Raw genomic sequence first — 26308 nt, 5'->3', positions numbered from 1 at the left:
ATGGTTGTAAACCCGTGATGAAATCACCTTAGTGTGAAGAAACGCATTGGGAGGGTTAGTATGAGCTACTGACAGTCTGTTACCACACTTACCATACCTTGGATTCTGCCGGGACTCTGTCACACTACCACGCTTCGGCGAACCATCCTCCCCCATGTTCCTACTACCATTTCCTCCCATCCGGAGTTGCTGTGTTGCGCGGTGTACTTCCGGGTAACATCAGGAGAGGTTGCGCATTCTCTGAGGCCCCTGCTGGACGGTGGCTCAGAGGTGCTGGTACTACACGAGGGAGACGAGGCGTTAGCAGATCAGGGTCATCCGGCGGTTGGTGAATGAGTATACTCATTACATGCTAGTTTTTCACGTTCGTTTGTGAGTTTAAATTTGTTGGACTTTTACTGGAATAATTAAATGTGTACTTTTCATATTACACTAGGATCGGGCGCTTTCTTTCTTCTCGTTTTGCATATATATATATATATATACAGTGTTCGACAAACCTATACATTTGCTCGCCCCGGGCGAGTGGATTTAACCCCCGGGCGAGTATATATTGGCCCAAGCAGCACACGTTTGGTACTAGGTGGCGAGTAGATTTTTTTGTGTGGCGAGTAGATTTTTTGGTGATTTGTCAACCAATATATATATATACTGTATATATATATATATATATATATATATATATATATATATATATATATATATATATAGACATGTGGTAACCAGGGGGATCCTGATGTCAAAAGACAGCACACCGCAGTAATAATCCAAAAAGTGTGTATTGTGAACACAGGGCCGCAATATGGAGGGTTCACAATACACACTTTTTGGATTATTACTGCGGTGTGCTGTCTTTTGTCATCAGGATCCCCCTGGTTACCACATGTCTATATGCTTCATATGGGACAAGCATCTATCTGCCTTCTAACAAACATGAGTGCAAACCTCCATACCAATGACTATATATATATATATAGTAATTAATTAATGATAAAAAACATTTTTGTTTCCTAGATACAATATATATATATATATATATATATTTGATATATATATATATTTGATATATGTTGCCATAATGCAAAAACAAGCCCAGAACCGAAAATGACTTTATGCCACCCCTCCTCCCGAGGCCTGTAATATAGTGCGCGTGCGTGCGCTACTGTGCGAGCGCGCGCGCATCAATTAGAATTGGCTGTGTTGGCCAGATGTTTCTATAGTAGGGACGAGCGCCGAACGGCCGTGAGCGGTGGCGCGCAGACCAGGGAAATTATAATAAAATTATATTTTCGCGCTGCTGCCAGGCGGCGAACCAATCACTAGCGCTCTGACGTCAGAGTCACGCCCTCTAAACGCACGCGTCACCACTTGCAGCCTATAAACTAAACACGCGCGCCCGCACACGCAGCAGCAACAACTATAAAACAAGCCTTTAGCCGAACCCAAACACTGGGTGTTCATCTTTATACTCTGTGCCCAGGACATACTTGAAAACGAGAGGTAACTCTCAATATATTACTTCCTGGTAAAATATTTTATAAATAAATAAATAAAATAAATAAATAATGGTGCCAGTCATCAGTTACCATAGAATGATGTTGAGTGTTGTCAGTGTATTTTTGCTTGTGCTGTATTGTTATTTCATGGTTTTAGTTGGATTTCTGGTTTTGCAGTCTTGGTATTAGCATGGCATTATATAGGTGCAGATTTGTGTTAGACTTTTACTGAGAAAATACCAAATGGCAATCTATTGTCTAATAAAGGGATAAATACATCTGAGTGGGCTGAATTCCTTTTAATTATATATTTTTTCAATGTTGCTATTTATTAATAAAAAAATAACTGCTTAAGTGTAAAAACAAAGTGCAAAATAAAACATGCATGCAAATGTCTCTTACTGAATAATAAATAATTTATATATCTCCCATGGTAATCACAATTTAAAATCTCGCTCTGTTAGAGGGATTTACTAAATGCATATTTAAAAAAAAATTGGCGTTATCGGTATTTAATACTAATTTTATTTATCGTCCTAGACACTAAAGCCATATCACCAGCATTGAAGCAGCAATAAGGGGCTTTTTACCGTGGCAATATGTTGGTGTTATTTTTAATGACAATTTATGCAAATGACAAATTAATGATGTATTGCTTATTCACGTGCTATTTCCAATAACGGGCGATAACGGTTAGTGCCCTATAATATTTGCTGCCTGTATCACCTACTCCAGGCTGGCGTTAGGCCGCTCTTGCTATGGTATATAATGGCCACTTTATTCATAGTGGCCTGATAAGACTGGCTAACTAAGAATAGGAAATACAAATACATCATTTTAACAATGTAGAACATGTTAATATATTAACCCCCGTGATTAGGTGGCTACTTGGGCTACTAAAGGCTTAATGGGCTACTAAAGGCTTGAACACATGAATGTTATGGTTTTGTTGTTTGTTTGGTGTTTGTGGTATTTTAACCCCTTTGGTTCCTTTGCAATCCATTCAATATTTACAGCGATAGGATTTGTTACAAGACCCTATCAAATAACCTTACAGTAGAAAAGTGAGATATCTCCCCGCCCTCCACCGCCACAATTGCATCACTAGAGCGATGAATACATATTTCTGAGTTAATGCTATTTTTAGCGCTCGCTTTATATAACACAATTTTCGTGTATGCAAACGAGAAAGAATATCGCAGCTCATTTATGAATAAATATTTGTTAGTGAATGTAACTCTCTCTTTATTTATATATATATATATATATATATATATATATAATATATACAGTATATACTAAGGTTGCAAAATTGACGCACTCTCCTGAAAAGAAGTCGTTAGGGGCTAGTAGCTGTGCCAGCTGATGGATGCAGATAGGGGAGTAAGTGTATACAATATACACCAAATACCCGCACTGACAAGCAAGGAATCGAAAAGTGGGTTTATATAATTTATGAAATACCAAGTATCCTGAAGTTTCGTTCCCCAGACGGCCCTTCTTCAGGGATGAGTGTGTGTGTGAGTGTGTATTTAGTCCACTTCAGACTACTGTATACAATATAAGCCCCTCAGTGGTATATTTAAAGTGTGGGGTAACCCAGGCATGGTTGTTACCTTCAAATCTCCGCCTTCCCACTGGTCATTTTCATATGGAGTTGCAGTCTAGTAGCCATGGTGAACTGCTCACATTTACTGATTGTGTGTGACTACAAGAAAAGCCACTGCCAGCAGCACAGTGCAGTGTCCTGCTGGGAGGCCAAAGCACTCTGGGAAGTAGTCAAAAGAAAGTTTCAAAGCAGGGAAAGGAAAATAACATAAGCACCTGTGTTCATTATTGGAAAGTTCATTTTTTTAAAAGAGAAAATAAAAATAATAGTTAACGTGGGTTAATATAAGGAAAATACAGTGGATTCGCCATGGTCTATTTCACGTGTTTTTCACTGGTTATCTTGTGTCGTAGCTTTATGGCAGCTCAAGTATTTTTTCTCACGTAACCTGAAGGGACAGTGCTACATAAGAAAGCTCAGAGCTCAACCACAGCTCATCGTTATTTGAAATGGGTGAATCTCAGTAAAGCGAGCCTGCTGCACATCGACACATGCTGTTTAGGAGGAGTAACTCTGTGAGTAAAAACATTGACTTTGTAAAAAACACCACTGCTCTTGAATCGGGGCCCTGGTTCAAATCCCGGTGTCTGCTCCTTGTGACCTCGGGCGAGTCACTTTATCTCCCTGTGCCTCAGGCACCAAAAACAGATTGTAAATTCACCTGTGCAGGGACTGTGTCTGTAACATTACCTGTGTGCTGCGTACTGTGCACTACACTATAATTGTGAAGTGCTTTTGGGAGAAAAAGCACTCTACTAAATAAAGTTATTAGTTTAGTATTAGATGTACCAGCAATGTGGATTATCCTAAGAATCATTTTGAGAAAACAACAAAGTGTAGATGGACTAATGACTTTTAATAAACTCTGTAAAGAAGGATTTTTCATACAGTCACATGCAAAAAAAGGTCAATCAGAATGGTGCCTGAAAAAGGCACAGCCACTCTGTTCGTTGGCGCTTAAGAGAAATATTTTAGTTCCATTCATTTAAAAAGATCTGCTGTTTTATCCAGAATAAGGAGGGGGCCACACAGCATATTTAATAAGGAACTATATAAGAATCCACAGCAATTCCTAAATAACCACCATGCCATTCCAAACATTGTCTTAATTCTTTGATTATTCCAAAATATTGTTTCTAGCTCCTTCCTTTACAGAAACAGATGGTGACATCATCAGAGTTTAGGCGGTATCTATCTAATTTTTTTTCTTATTTGTATATATAAAGCATGTGACAATGTATAATTCAACATTTTCACTTAAGCTGGCAATCATTCAGTGTTCCTGTTCTAAATCTGTCAAAATCCTGATTCTGTGACTAATATAATGGCTGCTTCAGTCAGTGTAACTCAACAGCTACAATGTATCCTTATATTACTGAGGTAACATTATCTATTGTTAGAGTTGACAGCTCAAACTGCGGAGAACATTGGCAACACTGTGGATATTCCGAACACATGATATATAAAGCTTTGCCCCCTGCAGACGCACTTACCAGAACTCCCTCCTACTGTCTCTGTACGTTCTCCCTACCTACCAATTAGACTGTAAGCTCCTCGGGGCAGGGACTCCTTTTCCTTAATGTTACTTTTATGTCTAAAGCACTTATTCCCATGATCTGTTATTTATATTATCTGTTATTTATTTGATTACCACGTGTATTACTACTGTGAAGCGCTATGTACATTAATGGCGCTATATAAATAAAGACATACAATACAATACAACAAATGATCACAAACAGGAAAGTTTTGCAAATATCTTGCACTGCTTGGGAGGTGTACAAAAACCTGCAATAGAAATCAAAGGATGCTTTAAAACGCATTATAAATGGCATTAAGATTTGAATAAAAACAACAATAAAATAAAACAGTCACTATCATCTAATACTACAAAACTGATTTATTAAAAAAAACAAAAAACATAAGATTTCACATGTTTTGCTGCTTTAAAAGTAACTTGCATATTTTTGGTTTGTCTAAAATCAAACATTGAAATTAAAAAAAAAGGGAAAGATACAGACATTGCATTTTAACTTTCTGGAAACCTCATGAGCCAGAATTCGGCAATGTTCTGTATAATTTCAATCTTAAACGCTTAACACCTTGTTTTTTTTTTTTTTGTACAAATCACCTTTTGTTCCTGATAATATATATTTATCTAAAGTATACAAGTCCAGTCCCCATGATTGTGCATTTAATAATACAGGTTACTTTTTGGGTGTTGATCCTCCACTATCCAGTCAAATTGCTGTTAGCAGCTTTCATGATCCTATGTTTTGATGTTTTCCATTGTAGCCAGAGAGAAAATAGTCCAACATGTCCCACTTTTGATAATGTGTGTGAATATTTTCTTGTTGCCTAACCACAGCTGTAACAGAACAAGACTTGGCCATACTTCCAATTCTGTAATGTTCTGGTGGACCAAAGTAATTGTTTTTAGTATATTTTTTTGTCCTTAGCCTTTACCTGTGTGACTTGAGAAACACAAAGCATTCACAGCGTCTTGAATACAGGGGGGTTTGCTGGCTCTGTTAAATGTCTGTTCAGTAATTAATATATACATGTTTTTAAATGGTATTATACTAAAGGCAGTATATTAGTGCACATCACTGAAAGGCACCTTAAAATGCCGAGACAATATGCACTACAAAATGAACAATGAATGAATACTCTGCTAATGATGTTCTGTTGCCATTTGCCATTTCAGCACTGCTGTATCTGCTGCCACATATGAGTAATGAATGAAGCTGAGATATACACATCTGTAATTCATTTGCAGGTGCATCACCTCCACTCAAGTGAAATTAAAATTATGAATAGCCAAATACGATGAGCAGTTAAGCACAATAATTTGATATAAAATAATACAAATTACTTTTTTTTCCGTCGGTAATCAGTAAACTCTTGTCGGAAATCCAAATAGTATTGAAATGTTTTTGAATTTTTTAAAAACAGGTCTTTTCAGATTGTAGAATCATTCCAAATGTATATGGTCTGGGTCTTGAAGGTCAAACTGGTTTATTTACCCTTTTTATATCGTTGCATTCTGCCATTTTTCTACGAATGCTTGTTTATATCTAGGGTGAGCGTAAATATAAAAATATTTACATGTTTCTTTTTGAACTGCCGGATAAATGTCTGTCCGAAATGAATGACCATATTGTACCTTTGTTTGTTATTTTGTTTGTTATTAGTGTGTCAAATCTATATATCTGCATTGACCTTGCTTAGTTTGTCACAAATAAATCCAATCCATTGCAGTACTTTGGTGTGAAAATGCTGGGAAGTACACTAGTAAATTCTGTATGATACATTTTCTAGCAAATATCCTACTTAATAGGAGAACTTTATAATGCGCTTATTACCAAGGTATCCTGGCTGCAAAAATGAGGAAAACAAGGTGCAAAATACAGTGATCGGTATAGCAAAGAAAACAAATTGCATTAAGGGCTATCATTTTTTTTCTAAACTGTATAATATGTGTGCAGTTTTGTACGGTGGTTTTGCCATCAGACGGTTTTGACAAACAGCCCCTACAGAGTGCACATGAATAACGAGTGCGTTTGTGCTTTTCAGAGTACATCACAAAAGCTGTCCCTTGTGAAATTCTCTGGACACTCTGTGGTTTCAGGCCATCTGAATCCGCTCTGGTCTTCTGCTGCAGAAGCACTCACAATGGAAACGGAGCACTTCTTTTTCCATTTGGGCCGACGTGCGGGGGGAGCTCTGAGGTCATGTGGCCATTGCAGTAGTGATCACATAACTCGAGAGAGAAAATGACATCATACCAGGCTCCACTTAACTCTTTCAAGTGACAAGGTTAGTTGAAAGGCTGCAACCTATCATTGTCTCTTGGACATTTCTGTCCACCGTCCTTTAACCCTTTCAGTGCTCACCTAATCTAGTGGCACAGAGTGATAGACATTTGGGCGTCAGGGTCGTGAGATCACATGGCACCGATCCCTTCACCCTACTATGGTGAGTGGATGACGATATTCTCACCTAGAGAATGGAAGTAATCATCTACAGAATGGCATAAAATCGCATGCTGTTCATAGTACAGGGCAAGGGCCATGTGCATGTCAACCCCTTGTGTTGTCTGTGGAACCGAAGAAGAGCACTGAAAGGGCTAAAGATGCAGTGTATCCAAAAACTACAGTATTTTGGAGTGAAACACACAAAAAAATTGAAAAACTCAAGCTTTGTATTATTCATTTTTGTTTTTCCTCATTAGTAATCATAACAATGAACTTACAATCAAATACACTGTACACTCTCCAGTGTGCCTAAAATGAAGAGGATAGCGTCGCTGTAGGAAATATTGCAAGGGTTGTTGAAAGGGTACATTAATAAGCAATGAGTATTAGGAAATCAAGGCTGGAGCTTCGGCTTTATAGCATGACTACGTCACTAATTAGCGTGAGTAAACATTAAGAAGAGCTTAAACACATATTGGCCCATATTTACTAAGCACTCTTCTGCCGTAAGACACATAGGGGATATTTATAAAAGTCTCCCGACTGCAAAACCGGAATAAAATCACTGCACTAGATTGAACACAATCCAATTGGTTTCACTATAGATGTTTTCCCCTAGTAAATCTGGCGCAGCTTCTTCCCCGAGTTTTGTAGCCGAGAGACTTTGATAAATAATCCACCCTTGACTTGAATAGGTATTGGAAGGTGCTTTATGGCAGGAGGCTGCTTGGTAAATATAACCCATTGTCTTGATGGTGAATCTGGCTCTTCTCGTTGGAATTCAGAATCTGTTTATTTGTGGCTTTTGTGATGTCATCAACAGTGTTGCAAGTTAGATCCAGTCATTGTTATACATTTCTATGATTGTGTGGGAAGTACATTTTGGCAGCTGCTAACTCAACATAAATGGGCAGAGTTATTTCAAATGTATTTGAACACTTATTCAGTTTATCATTTCTGGCTCAGCTAAGGCAAGAGGTAAATGTAAAAAAATGACAGGTAAAGAATGGATTTGTGATTGTATACATCCCTATGTCATACTCATTCATTTAGATTGTCCGAACATTGCGGTTTATGATTTGTTAAGATGAGGCAGAATGCTGCATGAAAAATATAGAAATCTCAGCACACAGTATAATCTTAAAAATACAAAACAGAATGCAAAATAGAAGTGCATAAAAGGTGCTTGCTTCTGACTTTTTTTGTGTGGAATAAATGAATATGTGAGTTTTGGGCTATAGTTTGTGTGATTTGCTATTTATTGTTAATCACTACTGGATATTTCAACATAACTGAGTATACATTTGCAACACATTCCTGCACGGCCATTGTCAGCTTAATACTAATGTATTCTGTACGATAAAGGCAGCTGGCAGTTTTCAACAGCTAAAGGTTAGAAAAAGGATTTAAAAAGTTGCTATACCAATAGCCAAATGGTTGCCTGTCCAATTTTTTTCTCATGTAACATCTCCAAATGTTTCTTTATTTCAAGTTTCTTAATAGAGCTGTATATACATACACTGTATATATTTTTTATTTATTCTACAATCTATAAAAATGAGCTTGCCACAAATGAAAGTGCCTGTTAAAAAAAAGTAAATTTGCAGTATTTCTGCAGCAACTGTGCTGCAACAGATTGCTTAAGGCAAGGGTGCAAGACTATTGGCGCTGCGCCCCCCCCCCCCTCTGCCTGCTTCTCCTGGTGCTCGCGTCCCCTACCTTGTTTTCCGGCTTTAAATGACGTTGTGGGGTCATGTGACGTCACACACGGCCATTGCCATGGCGCGCGGGTCATGTCACATGGTATGATGCTGCGTTGCCATGGCGACGTGTAACCACGCTTCTGAATCCCGGTAAATTGAGAGTTGCAGAGGCCTCACGCGATCCCCCGGCATTCCGTTAAATGCATTGGGGAAGAGCGCAGGGCCTCTGCAACTGCCCGCGCCCCCCCCCTGGAAAATCTTGCACCCCCCAGTTTGCACACCCCTGGCTTAAGGGACTGTTTTGCTCTCTGTGAACTCCTTCCATTCAATGTGTTTACCGTTCGTCCCTCTGGAGTTTTCTCCTTTAAGTCTCACCTTTCCATGTGTTCCCTAATCCCCCTTCTACTGAATGTAGGAATTAGCTAGGCCAGATTTAATTCAACTAGTTAGTTAATTGTATCTTTTCACATGCGAAATACAAAGGTCCACCTTGTCACGTATTGCTTTGTCTATACTTCATTCCCACCATGCCACTTATAGGATAGGACCACCCAGCCTGCAGCACTAACATCTGGATAACATTGTCACATTTGGGAGAGGAAAAACAAGGGTGAACGAATACAAGCAATGATGAATATCAGCGGCCATTCTCAGTGCTTTTAAATTGTACGTTTATGTTCATCTGTCCAGCTTCACTGATAAACTGATGAAAGCCATTAAAGCTATAGACACAACAGAAATATTGAATGTCCCTACGTGTGATTTAAGAACAGGGACAATCCAGATAAATATGTATTTTTAGGGGAATTTTTTTTAAATTCTTCTCTATATTGTACATAAGGGGAAATGTATAATGTGCACTAACCCCTATGTTCTTTTATAATCAGGACAAAATCCTGATTTCCTTCTTTGAAATTGTTTTTTTTTGTTTTGTTTCATTAGTAATTGTACGAGTGCATCTTTAAAGAAGTCTTGTTTAGCTGATTGGAGGAAGGGTTATGGTTGGAGGCGTGGTTGTGTAATGCATTTCATAGTCAACGAACAAACTAAGGCACGATTAGTTTTATCTACTGTTGTAACAAACATCCCATTATCTACACAATTTTCATGCAATTTTTTAATGGGATTTGCTAATGAATATAGCTCTATTTTTGTATACTGTCACCCCATTCTGCCCTCAATTATGGCAGATTTGTTCACATTTCACACTTCTGAGCCAATTTAATGTTGTTAAAGAGATTTTTATTATCTTTCTGGAAAACGCAGCAGAAAGTTTTCTTTGATTTTACATGGCATTTCCAGTAGCTTTTAAATATGACTTCATCGGTGTAAACCTTAAAACATTCAATAGTTTATATCTGAAAAACGATCTCACTATATACATGTGTGTGCTTTCATGTTGGAAAGTAATTTATAGCTAGCTTTTTAAGTTGAATATGCAAATAGATTTTCAGCTTTATGTGTAGTGTAAATGTGGCATTTCCTACTAATTCATTTGATTTTCAGAATATACCAGCCCCTGCCACCGCTGGGTGGAGAATACCAGCCACAGCAATGTTATTGTATGTAGAAAAATGACCCAAACCTTCTACCGTTCATAATACAGTAAAGACAAAAAAAAGCACTCGAGTGGATGCTCAAAGTCATGCATGTAGGTTATTTTAGCCTGATATAGTATGAAATACCTCACATGTTCCCTATTCAGTATGGCATGAAGCAGTGTTCCCCATGCTCAAAAAGATTTATGCTTCATTAAGTCGAATGGGGCATAAATATTCCCAACAAGATTACTTCAGAGCATATTGAACAGGAGGCACAATGTTTAAACAGGTATCAAGTATAAGAGCATGACCATACTATACATGTGGGGACACTAGGAGACAGAATGACTCATTCGGCCGAGAAGGCATGCCGTGCAATGTTAGTGAACCAAATTGCATTTGTGTGACCACTATATTGGTGTACGTTCTCCCTATTTGTGGGGGAGGCGTCCTCATAATTTGCTAAAAAAAATATATTTATATATATATTTTAACTTCTCCCTAAAAAAAAAAAATCATCCCTCATACCAACGCGAGTCTCCAGAAGCTACAGAGATTTCCCACATTTTCCTATGAAATATCACAGATGTTTGTCAGTAAGGTCTTTTAAACAAGGTCCTGCAGAAATACCACGTGACTATGGATGCGAGAAACATTCACACATACTGTATTTGCAAACTCTGCCAAGTGCAAGTATTTTAATCAGCAGCTCAATTTGGCAATACATTTGAGCCCATTTTCTTCGTTCCCCAGATTGCTATTGAGGAATATCTTAAATATATAGTAAAACTTATCTTATGTTTCTGAAGTGAATTGAAGAATTTGCATAACTACAGTATGACATTGCGCATCCCATTGACTCCCATGTCGCGAGACATTAAAACCTCAATATTCTTCATCCCGCCGGGGTGGGTTACCGGCATGACCTACGGACGCATGTATCTCGGGAAGCAGGGGGTCCCCAGAGCTGAAATGAATGCGTTTCAGCGCCAGAGATCCTCTCTATAACACAGTATACAACAACAACAAAACACCCTAGGCAGTACCACACCCTTAATTATTAAATGACCGTGTCATGTAGAACAATTACGCACCCATGAAAAAGTTTTTACGGCTTTTACGTTGGAAATTATTGTTCTCAATTCATATCAATCTTAAATATATTTAACCATACTATTGAATTATTATTCCGCTTCGTCAAATTAAAGTGAAAAGTATTTTTCAGATATTTCAACAGCTACCGGGGTAATAATAAAACGGGTCATATTATGTCTTTTTGAAAGAAAAATGATAGATATTTTAGTATCAGGGTTTTATAGGTGGGTGTTTGGATTTTGGACTTGCCATCAGAATTTACCATTTATTTTTATGTACTAACATAGACAACAATTGCTTACACAGCAGGTAATACTGTATGGAGTGGTAGGAATTTTGCTGCAGAACAAACCCCCCCCTCTCCCCCCAAATCCCTCATTTTCACTTTAACTGGTCAACTGAATGCATTGTAAAGGGTTAGAAACATTCAATATATTGAATCGGATAATGCTGTAAGGACACCACATTAGAGAAGAGCAGTCTTAATGTACATTTTGCATGGTTTTTAAATAGGTTTTTGGTTTAGTTATTTAGTTATCGGTAAACCAATTACAGCTGTCGAGTAAATCTGGTCCTAAGTGTATCAATCTTGGCTAAATTCCTTCTCATAGATATTTCATGAAGATTTAGCATGCTGCATAAAGAAGCTTGTACTGACAAGCATGGGTTACACTTCAGAACCATCTATCCATTTAGGCACAGCTAAGTTGTCCTTTTGGAATCTGGGCTGATGAAAGTGTAATGCTTTAAAGCTTCGAAGGGGCTAAATTGTTGCCATCATCAGGACTAGTAGTGTTAAACCATCAATGGCAGAAAAGTCCCAGAAAATCCTGACATATGGGGGATTAACAAAGCTAACAGTTATTGGATCTCAGTCAACGTTCACTGCATTCTGGGAGAGTTTTCATGAACGAGGAATGCATAAGGATGTTTGTTGTGGCGGTCTCCATATCTTACAGGAATTTCTGTGTGAAGTATATTTGTATGTGTCTCTATGTAATACAGGTGGAAAGTCTTAAAACTGCTTTATAGGAGGAGTACTATACTCACCTGGGGAATCTGTTGCATGAAGCTATATGGGGCATATTAATGAAAGTGTAAGAGTCACTAAGGGCAATATAGGCATAGATCATTGGTGGGCAACACGCCCCTACTGTTGACTGCTCCAGCAGCCAGCTCTCCCTGACTCCTCTGTACTCACCAGCTTGATTATGCAACTGGCTGGAGGCGGTGGGAAAAGCTTTTAACCATGGCTGCAACATCCCTTCTGCCAGGGCACCATATATATACATGTATATGATTGTGGATAATATACAGGCAGTCCTCGGTTATCCGACGCAATGCGTTACTCAATATGGCGTCGGATAGCGAAGCGTCGTAAAGCGAAACCCGTTTTCCCATAGGAACACTGTTTAAATTAAACGTTCCGTTCCTGAAGGCATTTTTAATGCTAAAATACACAAAATATTTTACTCAAACAATAAGATTATGCTGCACACACATAGATTATGATGTAAAGATTCTATTTATTGAATCCAGAACTGTATAATAAAACTGTTAGACATGTTTAAAGGCATAAATATACCACAAAACATTCACACAGACTGATCTGGATGATTTCTCTGACTGCAGCTTTCTGATTGACATAATGTTGCAACTTTGCAAAGCGTCGTAAGAGCGTCGGATAAGCCATTTCGGCGTCGTAAAACCGGCCATAGGGGTGCATTGGACAGCGTCGGATAAGCCATTCGTCGTAAAACGAAGCGTCGTAAAACGAGGACTAACTGTACAGCCCTTTTGTGGGGCACAGGGCCCTTGAAGTATATCACGTTGCTTACCACTGGCGTAGATTCATTAAGCTCTGTTAAATCACAGGAACGTTACGTGGCGTTACCTTAAACCGAGTTAACGCTGTATTCACAAAGCTAATTATCTGCAAAAAGAAAGTGTCGTTACTGTGCTCATTGGAGCTAGGGTGACGTTGTGTTATTTTAGGATAACGCTATCCCTACACAACGATACAAGTTAATTCAATGAACTTGTATACATGCTGTAATATATTATTCCCATATTAGCCCAAGTGGCCAGCTTGTAATGCCAAAGCCATGATTAGCTGACCACTAAGGGCTACAAAGGGGTTAATATATACCTCAAACGACACCAATGACTCCCCTTATTTACCAAACAGGCAAGTAAGGTATTGCTTGGCTACGCCTTACTAATCGATATGGCAGGTAAGAGGTTAACGAACACAGCACTCCAGGGTGGTGCTGTCATACACAAATGAACCAATTAGAAACCAATGTGCAAAGTGGTAAAATCAGCAACATCTTGTGAAATATACTTTTAACGTTGCGTTAATGACGTTGGTGAATACCGCTTTTGCACTAACATGACCTTACCAGAGGTGAATGTTAACGGAGCTGAGTGCATCCAGGCCACAGTTTGAAAACTCATATTTCCATTTTCATTAAACACTTCTCACATGCCTAAACAGTGCAAAACTTAATGTGTGCCTGCTGAATATTACTAATATATATGATGGGAATTTGAATGGTGCGTTATGCAATATGTTGCAGACTTGCTGAGTTGGTTGAAATTGTGCTAATATTTTTGTATATTCTCTCAATATATATATATATATATATATATATATATATATATATATATATTGAGAGAATATACAAAAATATTAGTATATATATATATATATATATATATATATATATATATATATACACATACAGTTAGGTCTGGAAATAATTGGACACTGACACAATTTTCATAATTTTGGCTCTGTACGCCACCACAATGGATTTGAAATAAAATAACCGGGATACAATATAAGTGCCGACTTTCAGCATTAATTCAAGGGGTTGAACAAAAATATCGTATGAAACGTTTAGGAATTGCAACCATTTTCATACACAGTCCCCTTACTTCAGGGGCTCAAAAGTAATTGGACAAATTAACACAATCATAAATAAATTGTTCATTTTTAATACTTTGTCGAGAATCTTTTGCAGGCAATGACTGCTTGAAGTCTGAAACGCATGGACATCACCAAACGCTGGGTTTCCTCCTTTGTGATGCTTTGCCAGGTTTTTACTGCAGCTGTCTTCAGTTGTTGTTTGTTCGTGGGTCTTTCTGCCTTAAGTTTTGTCTTCAGCAAGTGAAATGCATGCTCAAGCGGGTTGAGATCAGGTGATTGACTCGGCCATTGCAGAATATTCCACTTCTTTGCCTTAAAAAAACTCCTGGGTTGCTTTCGCAGTATGTTTTGGGTCATTGTCCATCTGTAAAGTGAAACGCCGTCCAATCAACTTCGCTGAATTTGGCTGAATCTGAGCAGACAATATATCCCTATACACTTCAGAATTCATCCGGCTGCTTCTGTTTTCTGTCACATCATCAATAAACACTAGTGACCCAGTGCCATTGTAAGCTATGCATGCCCATACCATCACACTGCAACCACCGTGTTTTACAGATGATGTGGTATGCTTCGGATCATGAGCCGTTCCAAGCCTTCTCCATACTTTTTTCTTCCCATCATTCTGATCTTAGTTTCATCTGTCCAAAGAATGCTGTTCCAGAACTGGGCTGGCTTTTTTAGATATTGTTTGGCAAAGTGTAATCTGGCCTTTCTATTCTTGAGGCTTATGAATGGTTTGCACCTTGTGGTGAACCCTCTGTATTTGCTCTCGTGAAGTCTTCTCTTTATGATAGACTTGGATAATCATATGCCTACCTCCTGGAGAGTGTTCTTCACTTGGCTGGATGTTGTGAAGGGGTTTTTCTTTACCATGGAAAGGATCCTGATCATCCACCACTGTTGTCTTCCGTGGACGTCCAGGCCTTTTTGTGTTGCAGAGCTCACCAGTGCGTTCTTTTTTTCTCAGAATGTACCAAACTGTTGATTTGGCCACCCCTAATGTTCCTACTATCTCTCTGATTTTCTTTTTTTTTTGCAGCCTAAGGATGCCCTGTTTCACTTGCATTGAGAGCTCCTTTGACCGCGTGTTGTGGGTTCACAGCAACAGCTTCCAAATGCGAATGCCACACCTGGAATCAACTCCAGACCTTTTACCTGCTTATTGATGATGAAATAACGAAGGAATAGCCCACACCTGTCCATGAAACAGCCTTTGAGTCAATTGTCCAATTACTATTGGTCCCTTGAAAAAGAGGGGGCTACATATTAAAGAGATGTAATTCCTAAAGCCTTTCTCCAATTTGGATGTGAATACCCTCAAATTAAAGCTGATAGACTGCACTTTAAGCCCCTATTTATTATTTAACTGTCACTTAAATTTGTTTTGGTACACAGCCGAAATAACAAAACTTGTATCAGTGTCCAATTATTTCCGGGCCTAACTGTATATAATATATATATATTTGTATTTATATACATATATGTGACAATTAGTAATTGAGTAACAATTTTTTTAAATCCTGTTACCTAAATCTATGATAAAACAGATGCTTTTTTGTCTCCGTTTTACAGCAATAAGTCATTGATAAAACAGAGTCTTAGATGTAGTAGGATTGAGAACAGAGCACCTAGTACCTTTTTCACAATGCAAGCAGATTTTTATTTTGTAAATATAATCGTGCAGCATCAATGAACCGTTCAAATTATTCTTATTACCGTTTATTTGTAAAGCGCCGACATATTCCGCAGCGCGGTACAAAGGGGTTTATAGAGCTATGCATCTTACTATATATTTCTGAAAGCATTGTATGTATGTTTCCCTGGTATGTTCCCTGTCCCTAGCGGCAATCTCATTGGTCCCTTGGCCCGCCCGCCCCCGCACACCTCTCATTGGCCTCACACACTCACACCACTGCTTCAGGCCCCCTTGGCCCGCCCCCGCACACCTCTCATTGGCCTCACACACTCACACCACTGCTTCAGGCCCCCTTGCAGCTCACCTTCACCCCTTCCGGTGGCCGTCACTCTCCCCCGTCACCGGACCGCAGCTCACCTTCCCCCCCCCCCGGACAGGCCCCGCACCTTCCCCCCTCCCGGTGGCCGTCACTCTCCCCCATCACACGGACAGGCCCTGCACCTTCCCTGCTGCACGTTTCTCGGCAGCTCGCGCTCACAGGTGCAGAGAGGGGGCACGTGCGCAGCGCTCCCCGGACGGGAGGAGGGAGAGCAGAGAAGGGCCAGGCGTGCGACAATCGGAGGAGCGCGGGAGAGAGGAGCGGTGCTGTGAGTCCTGGCAGAGGTGAGGGGGCTTTGTGTGTGCGTGGGGAGAGGGGGGGACAGTGTGTGTGGGGCACTGTGTGTGTGGGAGGGAGGGACAGTGTGTGTGGGGGGAGGGGGGGACAGTGTGTGTGTGTGGGGGAGGGGGGGACAGTGTGTGTGTGTGTGGGGGAGGGGGGGACAGTGTGTGTGTGGGGGAGGGGCAGGTCAGTGTGTGTGTGTGTGTGTGAGGGGGGGACAGTGTGTGGGGGAGGGGGGACAGTGTGTGTGGGGGGGACGACAGTGTGTGTGGGGGGAGGAGGGGACAGTGTGACTCCCGGGCAACGCTGGGTCTCTCAGCTAGTATTACATAAACCGTTACATACAAATAAGGACAATCATGCAGAAACAGATACATCGAGGTAATAAGGGCCCTGCTAGCCATGAGAGTTTACAATCTACAGAGAATAGATGGAAGCCTAAAATATCAATTAATTTTATTTTACATTTTAACATACTTCATACAGTCTAAACCAAACTCAGAAAAAAAACGCTGTGTTCCCAAAATTATGGAAACAATTTGCGGCATGAACAAGGCACATACTTACTGTAATTTTGGAACCTCTCCCTCCTACCTCTCATCATATTCACTTCTCCCAATGGCCGTGATTCACCAAAGATCGATATTAGGAAACAAATTGGCGTTATCAAGGGATAGTAAATCACTAAAAAGAGCCTTTTTACTGCAGCCATATATCAGCAAACATTTTTCATAGCAGGGCATGTAAATGAGTAATTATTGCAGAATTCCTTATTCACCTATGTCTGGTGATATCAGACCAACACCCAAAAATACTGCAGGCTTTTATGACCTACCCCAGGCTGGCATTTGTCATATCTCGGCTGTGTATATAATGTTCACTATTTACATAGTCAAGATATGAATAGGCAACCTGGAGTAGGTGCTAAAAACGACATTACAGAGAAATGTTATTGCATGTTACAAAATGAACCCTTAACCTTAGTAGATATTAGGGATCAGCTAGGTGTTTGTTTACCGTGCCTAGCTGGCCACTGGAGCTACTAAGGCGAAAATGTGATTTACAATATTGTACGATTCTTTTGTTTATTACAGAGTTGGGGGAATTGTTTTTAGTGCCAGCTAACCCCCCTTTACTGCGACCATGGCCTGCAAGGCATTACTTTGCAATATATTGGTATCTCGATTGACATTAAATGGCTTTAATCAGTTTGCTGCCAGAAGAAGCCTAATTATTAATATTATATTACCCTATGGTAGCAAAGATTTCTATTTTGGTTGCCAGTTTGGGGCGATAATGGAGGAAATGGCAATAGTGACTATGACGGATCTCCTTCATTATTGCCTAACATGCTCATGCAAATTAGGTCAGTGCGTACCTAATTGAATTATTAAAATACAGATTAAATCTACAAACATATTGTGCATTGATATTTATTTGTAATACCAAATATAAATGCTGTTTTACCAACCTTTATTAAAACCCAGCAACTATGTTGTTAATTCTCTCTTCCTTTGCTCATACTCTTTTTCAGTATGGTGAGAAGCAGGGTAACACACAGCAAAGAACGCATGTGAATAGGATTTATTGTATTCTTACTTATGTATTGACCAGTATCTCATCATATTGAATAGGCAAGGCGGTGCAAGGGTATTCGGCGCCCTAGGCCAACCTTATCTGCCACGATGCCATGTCAACTGAATTTCTCTTTTTATATATACACTTAATAGATTTTCTCTCACTCCCCGCTCCTCATTCTCACTCCCTCTTCTCATTCTCTTCCCTCCTCTTCTCATTCTCTTCCCTCCCCCTCATTCTCACTCCCCCCTCTCCTCATTCTCTCACTCCCCCCTCCTCATTCTCTTCCCTCCCCTCCTCATTCTCTCACTCCCTCTCCTCATTCGCTCCCCTCCCCTCCTCATTCTCTCATTCCCCCGTCCTTATTCTCTCCCCTCCTCATTCTCACTCCCCCCACTTTATTCTCTCACTAGCCCTCATTCTCTCACTCCCCCCTCATTCTCTCTCTGCCCCTCCTCATTCTCTCATTCCCCCTCCTCATTCTCTCCTCCCCTCCTCATTCTCTTTCCCCCAACTCACTCTCACTCCCCCCCTATCCTCATTCTCTCTCCCTCTCTTCAGTTTCTCCCCTCCCCTCTCATTCCCCCAACTCATTCTCTCACTCCCCCCTCTCCTCATCCTCTCACTCCCCCCTCTCCTCATTTACCCCCCCTCTCCTCATTCTCTCACCCCCCTCCTTGCAAAGATTTCCCCTGTTCTCCCTTCCCTGCGATGTCCTCTGAAACAGGATCCAAGGCCTGACCCCAGCACAGGAGTGGACACTGCAGCTTCTCTCAGTTACAGCAACAACTTCTGCAACGCTTATGGCTAGCTAGGGGTCTCCCTCACAACCTTCTTAGGCTAAGGCCCCGCTCCCAGAGTCAGTGCGCCCGCACTGCAGACAGGCGGGGTGCTGACATACACAGACCGCGATATGTGGTCTGTAGGGAGCGGGAGGTGGGCGGGAGTGGGAGGCTTCACAGGGAGGGGGGGCGTGGCTTGAGCGGAGGGACCCGCTACTCTCCCCCCCCTCCCTCCACGGCTCGGGCTGCTGATTGAAGGTAAGTTAACACACACACACACACAGACAGGCACAGGCACATACACACACACAGGCACACACACACAGGCACTCATACACACACACACACACACACACACACACACAGACAGACAGAGGCAGGCACTCACGCACTCAGGCACACACATACACACACACAGACAGGCTCGTGTAGTAAGCTGTGCAGCCAGGGGGGACCGGCTCCGCAGGATTCCCCTGCTGGTGGGGAACTCGCGTATGGCCGCCCGCGCCACCGAGCGCAGCGGGACCGAGGCCTTAGGCCTCGTTCAGGGTGCCAGAGACAGGAGTTGGAGGGAGGGCGTTCGGGAGGGAGGGCGTTCGGGAGGGAGGGCGGCAGTTTGCTGGGCGATGTGTGTTCATCCCCAGCAGACTGTTTCAGGAGTTGGGGAGGGGGGGCTACACACGGCAGGTTAGGGATCCCAGTTGCAGTCATGAAATCATTCTCAAGAATGATTTCATTGGCTGCCGAGGTCCCAGTGACGCTGCTGCAGCTTCAAAAAACTATTTTTTCGTTTATTGAAACTGTAGCCAGCGTCAACTCCGTACTTCGGAGACAGGGCAGCTGCTACCCTGACAACCAGTATTCAATTTGAATACTTTGTGTCCCACGGCAGCTCGCACGGCAGCACGCCCTCCCTCCGAAGACTGCACCCTGAACAAGGCCTTATACACTAAACCCACAACATTGAAACATTCAGAGCCAGGTCCTGTCAATGTGCCCAGACCCTAATTGGTGTGTAGAAATGCAACATAAAAAGAGTAACATACAAAATGCTACAGGAAAAGGTCATAGACACTTTTGCAAAAAAATGTCCTGCAAACAAAATTAACCCCTGGTCCCTGAGGTGCAAGAACAGGTTAAGACATAATACATTATACACACACATAACATAATACCAGTGTATTATTGACAGGTAGGGGTAATGGCAGGCTTGAACTTTATTAAAAGCAGCCATATTTACCCCACCGTCACAGTGCTATTCTACAAGATACCATACCAGAAGACACCCTACGGTGCTTAAATTAGACGATAAATGCACAGGCTCATTCGGGGTCCAGAATACAACTGTCCAGAGATTAATGCTGGTATGAGGACCAGTATTTGGAACAGGGACTACACAATCTCCCTCACATCAGGGACCCGGCATTAGCAAGACATGTTATCCTGTACAAAAACAAGACAACATATCACAACAAACTTAAAACATTTAGGAGACTCCCTGTTTTTTAACTCCTCGGCTGCCGGAGGGGACTTTGGTGTATTGAAAAGCAACAAATGGGTTGAGAAGCAGTTCTCCCTCCCACCCACTCTCTTATGCTTGTTATGATTTTACTCACAGCTACAGTTTGTTTATTTGCAAAACTGTTTTAATAAGCTGCCTAATTATAAAGACAATTGTGGAAGTTATTAAAAGCTAATTGCCGCCTTGTGACAAGGAAGCTCTGATGATGATTGTTTGCTTCGTGTAGATCTTGTGCTGTAATTTTCATTTTTTGGATCTAGTTGGCGGATGTCGATGTTATACTGTTTGTGCCACTGTAACCCCTTCTGCTTTGCTCTTGCCAAGTATATTAGCTAAGAATAGCAGCAACTTATCTCTCTCTTGTCAGGGAACTATATCGTACAACACAAGCCAAAATTTCACTTTCGGTCTTTCAAGCTCGCAAGGCTTATTTCCATACAAATAATGAGTGAAAAACAGATTAATGAGGAAACAATGCAAGAACAAAATCCTTGATTTTAATTCCTAGCACAAACATAACCCTCGGAGGTCCAGATGCACTAGACTGCGTTACATCAGGGCAGATAACGTGATGTTTCCTAAAACAGTAGCTGACGTTATTTTCCGTGAGTTTAACGCAATCCACAAAGGTATTTCTATGCGAAATAACTGACGTTGTATATCTTATTAGCGAAGGCTTAATGTCAAGTTACGTTAGCACAACATTGCGTTAGCTTCCAATAATGTCACGTTAAGCATGCCTTCCCTACAGGTGGTGTTACATTCCACCCTGAAAGAGGGCCTCTGGAGGAGGAAAGAGAGAGTGTACCCAGGGACAGATATGGAAAACAAATACATAGCACCTGCACTATTTGTCCCAGTATCCGAAGAGGAGATTACACAAGCGCTCCTCAAACGAAAACTAAGCAGCCAATGTGGACCCGACTTACTGCAATCTAAGTTCCTAAGACCTGGTGCCTCAGCCATTGCCAAACCAATTGCTTCCACAGTCGACTCTATTCTGTCTACAGGCCATATCCCAAAGACCTGGAAACCTGCCAAAGTTGTCCGAATCTTCAAAAGTGGGGACAAAAACACTGTCTCAAACTACAGGCCAATCTCCTCCAAATTCTATCCAAAGTCATGGAAAAATGTGTTCACTCCCAATTAAGCGATTACTATACCATGACAAATTTCCCTAGCCAATTTCAATCTGGCTTTTGCCCCAAACACTCCATGGTAACTACCCTGCTAAAAGTTTGCAATGAGATCCAGTGAGGAATAGAACTGGGACAACTCACTGGTGTAATATTCCTAGATTTTGCAAGGGCTTTTGATACTGTTGATCATGCTATCTTGCTTAAGAAACTCCAGTGCTCTGGAATAGGGAAGCATGCTTTAAACTGTTTTCATTCCTACCTATCGGGTAGTTCCCAACATGTGTCCATCTCAGGCTCTAACTCCAACCCCTTGGATATCACCTGTTGTGTCCCACAATGCTCTGTTCTGGGGCCCCTACTCTTTTCAGTGTTCATCAATGATCTTCCTACAACTTGCAAAGGAGCTTCAATACACATGTATGCAGATGACACAATCTTATATGCACACAGCCCTAGCCTCTCCGACCTTGAACACATACTTCAATCTGACTTTTTGAGACTTGAAAATTGGATTTCCCAAAACAAACTGTTTTTAAAACACTGACAAGACTGACTGAGATCCCGATCAGAACCAATGCTAAAACCACCCTAACTCCTGTTACTAGTTTCAAATACTTGGTCATTTGGTTTAACTCCCATTTAACATTCGGGATGCACATTCATACCCTGACATCCAAAACCTATCCCAAACTAGGTGTACTTTACTGGAACAAATCCTCCCTAAGTGTGCTAGTCAGAAAGCGTATCGCACAGCAAATGCTAATGCCAATTATTTACTATGGGAACATAGTATACGGCTCGACACTCCAAACCCACCTTAGCAAACTTGATACAATTCAATATGCTGTTTTGTTCTCCAATGCAACTACAATACAGCAAAATGCTTAAAGAACTAGATTGGTCTTCACTTGAGTCTAGGCGCAAAGTCCATCTTTCCTGTCTTGTCTTCAAATACTTTCTGGGCAAGCTACCCGTCTATCTGAACAAGCTCCTCACCCCCACCACATGCAACACTTATCATCTGAGATCTGATTCCAAAAGACTGTTCATGGTCCCAAGGTTCAGCAAAGTATCTGGCCGCTCCTCCATCTCTTACTGTGCACCCCAAAACTGGAACAACCTACCGGAGACTCTCACGGCCTCCACCAGTCCAAGTTCTTTCAAAACTAAAGCTGCCTCACATTTTAACCTGGTCTGTAACTGCTACATATGACTATAATATATTATCTCTAACTGTACATGCTATGTCTTGTATATAATGTATACCCTGTTCACTTATGCAACTGTAGAGAGAGTTGCATCCCCTTGCACAGCTCTTACAGGGGATCGCAGTGTTTTTATTTACATTTTAATAACAGTGTACTGTATCAAGGGGTCTCCGGAGCAGAACCGCATTAATTTCAGCCTCGGGGACGTCTGCTTCTCAAGTTACAGGCCCCGGTATGGGGTTCCAGATTCTGCTGTGCATTTAAATGTCCTGCTCACGTGACGCGGGATATTTAAACAGTGCTGCTGGGATACCGGCACCCCATACCGGGGCCTGTAACTCAGGAAGCAGGGGGTCCCCGGATTTGAAATTAATGCTGTTCTGCTCCGGAGACCCCCTGCTACAGTACTCTATTATTAAAATGTAAACAAAAGCAGCTTCATTACCTTAGCGGCTAGCCGCTAAAGCAATGAAGGGGTTAAACCTTAGACCCTGGTTTGTTGGATTACAGGGGGTTGATGAAGGGGGTAGTTGCCCCAGGTTGGGTTGTTAGGCCTGGATGGGAAGGTTAAGGGAGGAGTTAACCCCTTCGCTACCCTAGCGGTGGGAACTTCATGATAATGAAGGGGTTAACCCCCTCCGCCACCCACCCGAGAGGTCTAACCGCCCAGCCTTGGTGCAACTACCCCTTTTACCCAATCCCTCTACCCACAAGAAATATTAACATACAATAACTATTTGTCCATTAAAAATAAAACATTATCCAGCCAGCATAAAGTAAATAAAAGTTGCACTTACCCCTGCCAGGATGAACGCCGTCCTCATCTTCCTCCTCGTCCTCTGTGGCAGCAACATAATAAAAAACAATAACAATAAAAAACAAACTAATGGCCACTAAACACGTAATCATCTTAGCGGTTAGTTACCGCCATAGTAATTAAGGGGTTAACCCCCTCCCCTGCTACCCACCCGGGAGACCTAACCACCCTCCCCAGAGCAACTACCCCCACCCTCTACCCATTGATTGGCACAGTGGTACATCATGCCCATATAATATGGGCATGATTTGCCACTGTGGCACTCAATGGACAACCTAAAAAAAAAAAAAACAGCCCCAAAAATACACAACTATTAAATAAAACAAGCACCTAAACAACACAACAATTAATACTCAATATACAGGAAGCCAATGTGTTGGTATCAGCATACACCTTCATCAGGGTACACCAAGCATAGATACATATGGGAGTTTCCATGTGGTAGTAATGTGTGATCGGTACATTTACACTTCCATGAATAACCTCCCTACTCTGTCTTGATATAGGACAGTTTCAATAATTGTATCAGGTTTCCATCTTTTTGTGGAAAACCATGCACAACTATTCTTGAATATTATTGTAAGAAATTGTATTTTGTTTTTCTAAATAAGTATTTTTGTTGTATTTGTACCTACTGTTCTGTAAGTTCCCCAAACATTCCACTAAGATTGTAAGCTCTTCAGGGCAGGGACTCCCGTCTTCTAGTGTTATTTTTATGTCAGAAGCGCTTATTCCCATTGTGTTATATTATTATGTCACGTTTATTACTACTCTGAAGCACTATGGACATGGATGGCGCTATATATATATATATATATATATATATATATATATATATATATATATATATATATATATATATATATAGCCTATAGGGAACCATGTTAAAAATGGTTTTTGAAGCAAAAAGTGGCAGTGTGTGCTCCTTTGCATGTCATTTCCCAGAATCCCTTGCTGCAGTGGAAGTGCTGTGTGCTGGGTGATAATGGTGAAGGGCGGAGTTGCAGACCTGCCTTAGACATGCAGATGAGCATACAGTTATATTTACATATTTACATATATATATGTATATATATGTATATATATATATTCACTGTATATACACACACATACATTATAGCAGCGGTGCGCAAACTGGGGGGCACAGGATTATTTAGGGGGAGGCGCAGGCAGCGTGCCGGCAGATGCTGTGAGCGGGTGGTTGAACAAGCTCCATGCTGCTTCCCTGCTCTCTGTTTGTTGCGGGGCCTTGCTGCTTCTCTGCTTCTCTGCTGTGGGGGCGGGGGCGGGGCCTGGCTGCTTCTCTGTTATCTGTGGGCCTTCCCTGCACACAGACAGCCCCTCCTCCTGGCTGTTTCCCCCCCCCAGGTAAAAGTGTCTGCAGCAGTGTGTGAGTGTCTGCAGCAGTGTGTGAGTGTGAGTGTCTGCAGCAGTGTGTGAGTGTGAGTGTCTGCAGCAGTGTGTGAGTGTGAGTATCTGCAGCAGTGTGTGTGAGTGTCTGCAGCAGTGTGTGTGAGTGTCTGCAGCAGTGTGTGTGAGTGTCAGCAGCCGTGTGTGAGTGTCTGCAGCCGTGTGAGAGTGTCTGCAGCAGTGTGAGAGTGTCTGCAGAAGTGCGAGTGTCTGCAGAAGTGCGAGTGTCTGCAGCAGTGCGAGTGTCTGCAGCAGTGTGAGAGTGTCTGCAGCAGTGCGAGTGTCTGCAGCAGTGCGTGTGTCTGCAGCAGTGTGAGAGTGTCTGCAGCAGTATGAGAGTGTCTGCAGCAGTATGAGAGTGTCTGCAGCAGTGTGAGAGTGTCTGCAGCAGTGTGAGTGTCAGTGTCTGCAGCAGTGCATGAGTGTGAGTGTCTGCAGAAGTGCGTGAGTGTGAGTGTCTGCAGCAGTGCATGAGTGTGTGTCTGCAGCAGTGCATGAGAGTGTGAGGGTGTCTGCAGAGTGCGCGCACAGTGTGCGTGCGCAGTGATTGAGTATGCGTGCTGTGCCTGTGTGAGTTGTGATTGAACGCAGCGGTGCGCAAACTGGGATGGTTGGTGATGTCACCGCTCTCAGCGGCAGTGTGGACACAGCCTAATTTTGCAAGCGCCAGCTGTTGAAATAAGTATTTAGACATATTTGTATTTACATTGTATACCGTTTGATAAAGGTTTTTTTTTATTTTTCATGTGATTTTGATGGCATCAGGCAGGGGGGGGGGGCGAGAAATTTCATGGATGAAAATGGCGGCTCGGCATAAAAAGTTTGCTCACCCCTGCATTATAGAATAAACCTTGCATACTTACCTGCACTTTTATTACTCAGGATATCCATCCATTAATTTACCTTTTCAATGGAATATTAGTAACACCTTTATATTCATTGCTCATAGAGGTCCTTAAAGTGCTATACACAATTTATTGGATGTATCATTTTTATTTTCACTATGCTGAATAATAGTGTTCATATTTTTTTTCAGTGTGTTCAGGTCATTTGGGATTTTTGTACTTTAAGGTGATGATGTAAAAGCAAAGGATGAGCTGAAAAGCTAAAATCCTAAGTTTTGAAGGTCACTTTAGAAGTAGTGTATTTAGCCGAATCCTTGGAATGCTGAGATTACACTTATGCAATATGATTTATCT

General features: G+C 41.4%; 1 long non-coding RNA gene across 3 annotated transcripts in view; it reads left to right on the top strand.

Moving 5' to 3' along the window:
* Window positions 1–26308, top strand: part of LOC142486987 (uncharacterized) — a 230117-nt gene that overhangs the window by 91785 nt on the left and 112024 nt on the right. The window lies entirely within an intron of this gene.

This window comes from Ascaphus truei, chromosome 2 (assembly GCF_040206685.1).
Source record: "Ascaphus truei isolate aAscTru1 chromosome 2, aAscTru1.hap1, whole genome shotgun sequence".
Classification (NCBI taxonomy): Eukaryota; Metazoa; Chordata; class Amphibia; order Anura; family Ascaphidae; genus Ascaphus; species Ascaphus truei.
Note: the sequence above shows the minus strand (reverse complement) of the source record. Positions and strands in the feature narration are given on the sequence as shown.